The sequence below is a fragment of the Larus michahellis genome, chromosome 5 (genome assembly GCF_964199755.1).
Source record: "Larus michahellis chromosome 5, bLarMic1.1, whole genome shotgun sequence".
NCBI lineage: Eukaryota > Metazoa > Chordata > Aves > Charadriiformes > Laridae > Larus > Larus michahellis.
The window spans coordinates 26694718-26702348 of record NC_133900.1 but is presented as its reverse complement, the minus strand read 5'-3'; the positions used below and the strand labels follow the sequence as shown (position 1 = coordinate 26702348).

The window sequence follows — 7631 nt, the reverse complement described above, 5'->3', positions numbered from 1 at the left end:
TACAGGTGCTCAGGGGGAGCACTTGCGTGCAATTAGCCGAGCAAATTCACTTACTTCAAGATGCAGGGCCCAGCTCTCCACTGCTGCAGTTTGGCTGCGCTCCGTTGACTCTGTGGAGAACTGCCAAGTTACTCCAGACGAGGGGTCTGGCTCGTGGATGTTAAGGAAGCTGGGAAAGTCTTGCTCCACAGTGTGATCTTGCAAATGATTACAGGTGTATCAGAAAGCATAACGTGCTCTTCTCACTCTGCGACTGCTCTCTGCCTATGGAGGGTACTGGAGCAGTGTATTAGGCCTACAGTAAAAGGAGAAAATAGGGCTCCATCCCACACAGGCCTATTTGGTAGCATTAATCTAGCCATCCCAGAAAACAGAGATGGGAGAGATACAGGGGAGTAGATTTTGTGTAAGTAGCAAAGCTCCTAGGCTTGCTTGGAAGCCTAGTGCGGGCAAAAAACCTGCGTCGCCGCTGACTCAGGCTAGTGCTAGAAATGGCCTGAAGACGTACAGCAACATGGGCCTGGCCAGGTCTGGCAGCCGTAGGCACTGTGCCACTTGTGCTGGATGTCATGCGAGTCCAACAAAGAGCCCTGGCCAGGAATCCTGCAGCCCAGACAAAAACAAATAAAATAATCACAGAGTCATCAACACCCTCCCTGCAGCTGGGCAAGCAACCTGCTCCACCCTGACCTTCACCCCAAGAGCCTCCCATCTAGCCATCTTTGCTCCATGCCTATTACAGCCTCCCCTTGCTTCTGTTACCTGACAAAAATGATAATCAACAGCAATAAACGTTGTCTAGCAATGCCACATCTACAGTGAGGCCCCATATTATGAATTGTTTGCTTACTCGAGCTGGAATGAAACAGGGACAGTTTGGTGAACGTGGCCCTCTGCAATCAGCAGAACTACTTGCATTTATTCCTGATGAAACTCTGTCCCGGTGATTTCGGAATCAGACAAAAGAAAGCTGGGATGATTGTTTTCAGCATGGAATAAATAAATATGAATACTTTGTGATATGACGTCTCCTCTTCTGCTGTTCTTTCCCTTCCAGTTAATCTCATTATTGCAAATTAGGGAGTTTCTCTGGCAGTTTAAAAGGTGTACTCTCACACGTACAAAGGAAATAAACAAAGTATTTTGCTTCAGATCTCAGCTGCAGTCGATTTATTCTTTGAGCCTCTTGACTTGAAAACCATAAGACTTTGGTCTCTTTGCTTGTATCAAAGTCACACACAAATTGAAACAGCCCCTGCTCACATCCACTCAAATTCAGTAAAACTGTTGCTCTGATTTTGCAATGACCTGAAAATACTTCTGTATTCTCTTTGTTTCTACCTGCTTCTTTATAGCTATTCTCCAATTAAACAGCAGAAAAATTCAAAGTACCTTCTAATTGAGGGTAATCCAAAGCGAAAGCTGGCTAGAAGGCTGAAATCAAAGAGCTGAATAGGATATCTTTACTTACACCAAACAGTCCCATGACAGCATCTGAGAGAAGATGATGGCTTTCCTCCATAGCAGCCGGGGTCCTACTCACTGCACAGGAATGCAAAACCACAGAGCACAGCGCATACAAAGGTGATGTAGCGTAGTCCTCGGCTACTGCAAATTACCTTCCCACTGTTTGGTGCAGGCTCTGTGATGATATTCCCAGTGCTCAGAAATGTCCTTTTCCTCTGAGAATGCCTCGAGTTGAGCAAGAACAGTGCCTGAGAGTAAAACGAGAGAGACTGATGTTAGAAACTCCTTGCTAAATCGATGCTTTGTTTAACATGATAATTAGAACAAATATCTCGGAGATTTTGGGTGTTGTTACAGCTTTAAGGCAGCCTGGAAGCACTTAAATTGCATGTTTAAAATTGTCAGCAGTCAGGAAACTGGCTATGATGCTGTTTTGAAGCTGTTGTTAGCACCTTTAGGAGGAGCCTGGTTCTTGGACTCTGTATGCTGTGCAGCGGTGATTGCCTCAAGGTACAGTATGTAGCAAGAGCAAATAACTCTCTGAAGCCATCAGGGACATGGGCTGATAAGAACAGCAGAGCTGCCCACCTATCCATCAGGGACCAAAATTAAGAATTCCACTTACATGGAACTGCCAGAACCAATTTCCAAGGGGATTTTAATCTAGCTCTTAAAAAAAACATTTTTGAATACGGGGAACTCCACAGGATAAGATTTTAAAAATGTGGGAGTCTGCCTGCTAGACTTTAGGCATAAACAGTTAAAATGCCACCCAAATCCCCATGCCCATGTGTCCTAGCAGCAAAGAGTATGAAGTCTCCAGTCCGTCCACAGAAAACACCAAGCGTGGGCATCTTGAGGAATCCAAACTCACAAAAGTACTGAACTGCCCATCTCCCCAGGCTCCTGCTGTACTCAGCAGAGGGAGATTGCTCCAAAGCATGAGCCTGGCCCTCTATGAACGCCTAACTCCTACAAACTATAAAGATGATGATGAGGTCAAGATCTAATGTCGTTGCCTTCATTAGATACCTGAAGCAACTGGATGGATCCAGACTGGGATCCCATGTGCCCGGGAACTGTTAAATTTAGCAATAACGATGCCTGGCTGCATGACTGTGGAATACCAGGAAAGCAATAAAAAGAGTGAAGATTTTTGCCCTTCCTGCTGTGACTTGTGCAAAGAATTTTCAACTGCATTAGTCATGGCAAGCAGGCAGCCACATAGTGCAAGAAAACTTTAATGTGCCCCAACTCTATTTATTATGAGATCCAAAAATCAGATGACTGTTTCTCACATTGTAACTCTTAACTGAGAGGTAATCCCCCCAACTTCACCTCCTATTTTCATTGTAGCTGCTGCTTATTGCCATAATCCCTGCAAATCAACTTGCTTTATGACACACCAGTTCATCCCTAGACTCAGCCTCAGGTCTCTTGAGGTATTAACAGCAAGATAAGATCCATTGAGAGATGTGAATGTAGGCTCAATCACCCAATAAACAACCTTTTACCAACTGGGCATAATCCCTTTATCAGATTACGCCTGATGCATTGTATTCTCTAGTCTGCAAGTGGTTTTCTGGGATCAATTAGAAGTAGCATTACAGGAAAGGGAAAAAATCCTTACCGAGGAATTTCGCCACTAGAAGGATTTCCTGGCTGTAAACCATCCCAGGCTGTTAAAAAATCGGGTAGGTTTAAAGGACAGCAGCAACTCATACCATCTGAAAGGCTTCCTCTTAAACTCAACTGGGCACTGCAGTTTATCCCAGAGCACTCTGTTCGTGAGATGACTTATGTGCAGAGAGCCAGGAGAGGGTGCTCAACAATAGCTAGAAGAGGCCCTGTATGCTGATTATGCCCTGGCAACAGTGATGGTTGAGCACAGCCACTTAACATGGAAGTGCCAGAACCAACATGAAGAATAGAGGACTTCTTAATTCATACTCCAGAATTTCCAAGGGGATTTTAATCTAGCTCTTTTAAAAAAACTTTTTTGAATACAGGGAACAGGATAAGATTTTAAAAATATGGGAGTCTGTCTGCCAGACTTTAGGCATAAACAGTTAAAATTCCACCCAAATCCCCATGCCCATGTGTCCTGCCAGCAAAGAGTATGAAGGTCTCCAGTCTGTCCACAGAAAACACCAAGCATGGGCATCTTGCAGAATCTGAATTAGTTGGATTTGTCCTTAACTCATTTAGACAAAATATTATGTCCTAACTCCCAAAAGTACTGAACTGCCCAAAGATTTTTGTCAAGCAAGGCTTTTCACCAATTTTTTTTCCAATTTTGAGTAAATTGTTTTAGTTGATGTTAACTGGAATAAATCTACAGGCTTCAACATTTGATAAATAAGGCAGTGTTTCTTAATATAGGAAATGTCAACCTTTTTGTAAGGAGTTTTTAAAGCAGAGAAAAAAAAGAAATATTTATTTTCAGATTGAAATATCCGATCAGAAATAATTACTACTATCATAGTCATTGTCTTTAAAAATTATTCTTCAGCAAGAAAGAACGAACCTCAGCTGTCCACGCAGCTCCTACAGGAGTAGGGCAGGAACCAGGACTCCAAGCAAAGGCTGTGCAATGTTGATCTGTGAGGTCCAGCAGGATGGGAATCTGGGGCTATGGGTTTACTAATGACACATGTCCTTTATCCAGCTAACTGCAAAGATTATTATAGAGTCTGTACTGTTTCTAACACGAATAACTACATGGGATTAAATTTGCCATAACAGAATGAGAGGAAAAAAAAAAAAAGAAAAAAAAAAGGGAGGTGTGAATTGATCGATTAAATTTGAAACAGGACTTTTTTATGGAGTCTGCCGTCACAGCTGCCTAAATTGGAAAACAGTGAAAACTCAGGCTCTCCGGACTGAGTAAATGACTATAATTTGGATTTAAATGGCATAGGAATCAAAAGTTGACTCTATTTGCTGATTCTATAGCCCTGTTTTTCCTCATTGTTTCTTCCTGAGCATCCTACTGTTTATAAAATTGAAAAATCAAGCTGAGCTGAATGTCCAATGCCTTCACTATGATTGAATCACTCTTTCTATGCATGTGATTGACAGCATCAGAAAAGAATGTTTTCCTTAGCTAACAAGCACTCGCTTTGGCTTCATTTTATCTGCCCTTGCTTGGGACCATTCAGCCCCGGAAAGGAATGCCACTGGGAGTGACCTTCTTGTTGATAACCTCCTAATAACTCAGACAGATATTAAAACCAGTTCTGCTAGACAGGTGCTGGAAGAATTTCATACACGATACTTGCAAAATATCCTTCCATAGCTCTCAAAAATACAAAGCATCTCTTGAACCTACTTGGCAAAGACCCTGTGTAAGGTTAAAGATCCTTGTGCATGTTATTGTCTGTGCAGGGGAAAACACTAATCCACACAGACATTAGTTTCAACAGCAGTTTTAAGTCAATGTCACTTTCTAGCCTTCTGTGGCATTACCACTGCTTTATTCCCATGTCTGGAACAGGAGAGTCAGACCACGCTGTGTATTTTGGCGCTGCAAGTCTTGCTACCTAAAGTCACAGATTATTAATTTCTCATAGAAATAACTGACCGCTAGATCTGTTTTCTCCGTGATTGCAAGTGATGTTACCTTTACAAAAATCTTAGGAAATGGAGGCGGGAGGGACCTCAAGAGAGTATCTGTTTGATGCACCTGCCCACAGCAGCATCAAATAGACGAATCATGCAGGATAGACACTTATCCACACTATTCTTAAAAAGAGCTAATAATGGTCAGGGTTTAAGGTCTGCAAGTCTGCTCTTCGGGTGATTCTGAATGACACTGAATTGCCTTATACTGCGAGCTGCACGTCCTTCTTGGAACAAAATCTGTATTAAAATATTACACTATATATGATATGCTCTTGTCAGCATTCTGAGAAGAATTCCGAGTGTATTACAAAGTCCCACCTATACAGTATTTGTGCGCTGTCTGAACAGGGTCCACCTTCATGGAAACTCATCTAATGACTTTTGAAGCCAGATACTGCAAAAGCTGGTGTCTATAACCAGGCTATTTTAAACAGCCTAAATAAGGCTCAGAAGTGAGGTAAGTTCCTATTACAAATGGTAACCAGCCAGTATCTCCCAATTAAACCAGCTGAGGATAAGGCAAAAAAAACAAAACCAAAAAACCCCACAACACATAAAACCAAACTCCAAAACCAACCCAGAAATACTGCATTCTCTCCGGTCTCTTTATCGTTTTTACTTAAGGGATCTCAGCTGATATTATTGCTTAGTACTTTAGGAAATCTGGCTATTTAGGCCTCTATATATGAACCCCCCCACGCTGAAATATATCCCTATAAAGACACTGATGGTGGAGAGAAAGGCTGATTTCCACAGAGAAACATTATTATCCTTTATTCTGAGATAACAGAGATGTCTCTAGACTAACAGTACATACAAGGCAGCACAATTATGCTTGAAAGTGAGGGAGGCAGAGCTCCCTTTGCTTTCACAACCCAGTGCCCAGGCAGAGGACTTGCAAACTCCAAGGCAGAGGGGACCGAGGAGCCACCACCCATTTCTTTCTCTTATGAGTACCCAGAAATCATTTGATTCAATGTGCAATCAGTGCTTGAGGAAAGTTGGAAGAGGTGGAAAAAATATTAATGGCAAGGCTGTATTCGAGCACCTGCACTTGTTTTACTTCAGGTGCATTTTAGTGGGCAAGATGTTGTTATGGCGTGAGAAAGTCCATGAGAACCTAAAGCCATGCGAGGTCAGAAAAGTGAAAACATAGACTGTAATTTTTGAGTTAGGGACAGTAAGCAGTCCAGAGCAGGAACATGCAAAATACTGACAGGGAAAGGTGGTGGTGGGAAGATGGGAAGACTCAGGAGATGGAAACTGCAACATCAAGGATCAGCCCTGATCCAAGGAGTAGTGGAAAAAGATGTCCCTGCCTACTGGCCTGGCCAGTAAGGCCTGTTTCAATGTTTCATTGAGGTATTGAGTGGGTTAACGAACAGCCTATTAGCTGCTTCATTTTATTGGGTACATTAGACTACAACTAATGCTTTAGATTTTTCATTTATGCGTACCCTGTTTACAGTCTCTTTGTACACAGACATGACCCAGAGAACAAAGGTTGTGACACATGTAAGAAACCCACATTAAAGTATAGTGGGAAAGAGGCAAAAATACGCTAGACTAATAAATAGCACATTCTGGCTTTCTTACTAATCATCAGATTTAATCAGATAACTATTAGCTCCATATTAGCTCTTGAACATAGGAAGTTCCATCTCAACATGAGGAGGAACTTCTTTACTTTGAGGGTGGCAGAGCACTGGAACAGGCTGCCCAGCAGAGACGTGGTAGAGTCTCCGTCTCTGGAGACACTTAAAACCCGCCTGGACGCGTTCCTGTGCAACCTGCTCTTGGTGACCCTGCTCTGGCAGAGGGGTTGGACTAGATGATCTCCAGAGGTCCCTCCCAAGCCCTACCATTCTGTGATTCTGAGATATTTTCTACCTGGCATAATATTGTATCAATAGTAGGCGGATATTGGCCACCCATTCTCAAAATCTGTGAAGATCATCTTAAATACTCAGGTAAACAGGATCCTTACCTTGTTGCTAATGTTGACAGCCACAGTTCTTTGATGCAGAACTTTAATTGAATTAGATGCTCCTGCAGTCACTGATTCATCATTCTAGTATTCAGTGCAGCTCTGCTGAAAAATCTGCAACATTTCCAGTCCTTCAGAGGTGGCCTTACTGGGAAGAGAATTCCTTCCATTCCATAAACTATTAAAGATACAAACAGTTTGGCACTGAATCATTTTTATGTGACTGCTGGAACACTAGTCTGAATTAGGGCTGTATTTACATAAATCAGTGTGGTAATGGCCTTCACCTTTTTTTATTTAAAAAAAAAAAAGAGAGAGAGAGAGGGACAGAAGGAAAGAAAGAGAGAGAAGCTGAAAAAGAATAGGAACTGCAGTGACATTCAACGGAATAATTTTGTGCTGCTACAAATCAGTGTCTAACCACTAATGACAAGCTATGGATATATATATAAACAGCCTTAATAAAAAAGCCCTATTCCAATCACAGAAAAGCAGCCAATGCCAAGGTTGTAATGTTACCAATTCAATCATAAAAGCTTTCAGCCTTAATTTG

At 42.1% G+C, this 7631-nt stretch overlaps 1 long non-coding RNA gene across 1 annotated transcript; it reads right to left on the bottom strand.

Annotated features, from left to right (window-relative positions):
* Nucleotides 1-60: 60 nt before the first annotated feature.
* Nucleotides 61-7206, bottom strand: LOC141744044 (uncharacterized). Its single transcript, XR_012587325.1, has 3 exons — nt 7079-7206; nt 1472-1715; nt 61-603 (listed from the first exon to the last, which is right to left on the bottom strand). It is a non-coding gene; the product is annotated as an uncharacterized LOC141744044 (long non-coding RNA).
* Nucleotides 7207-7631: the final 425 nt, after the last annotated feature.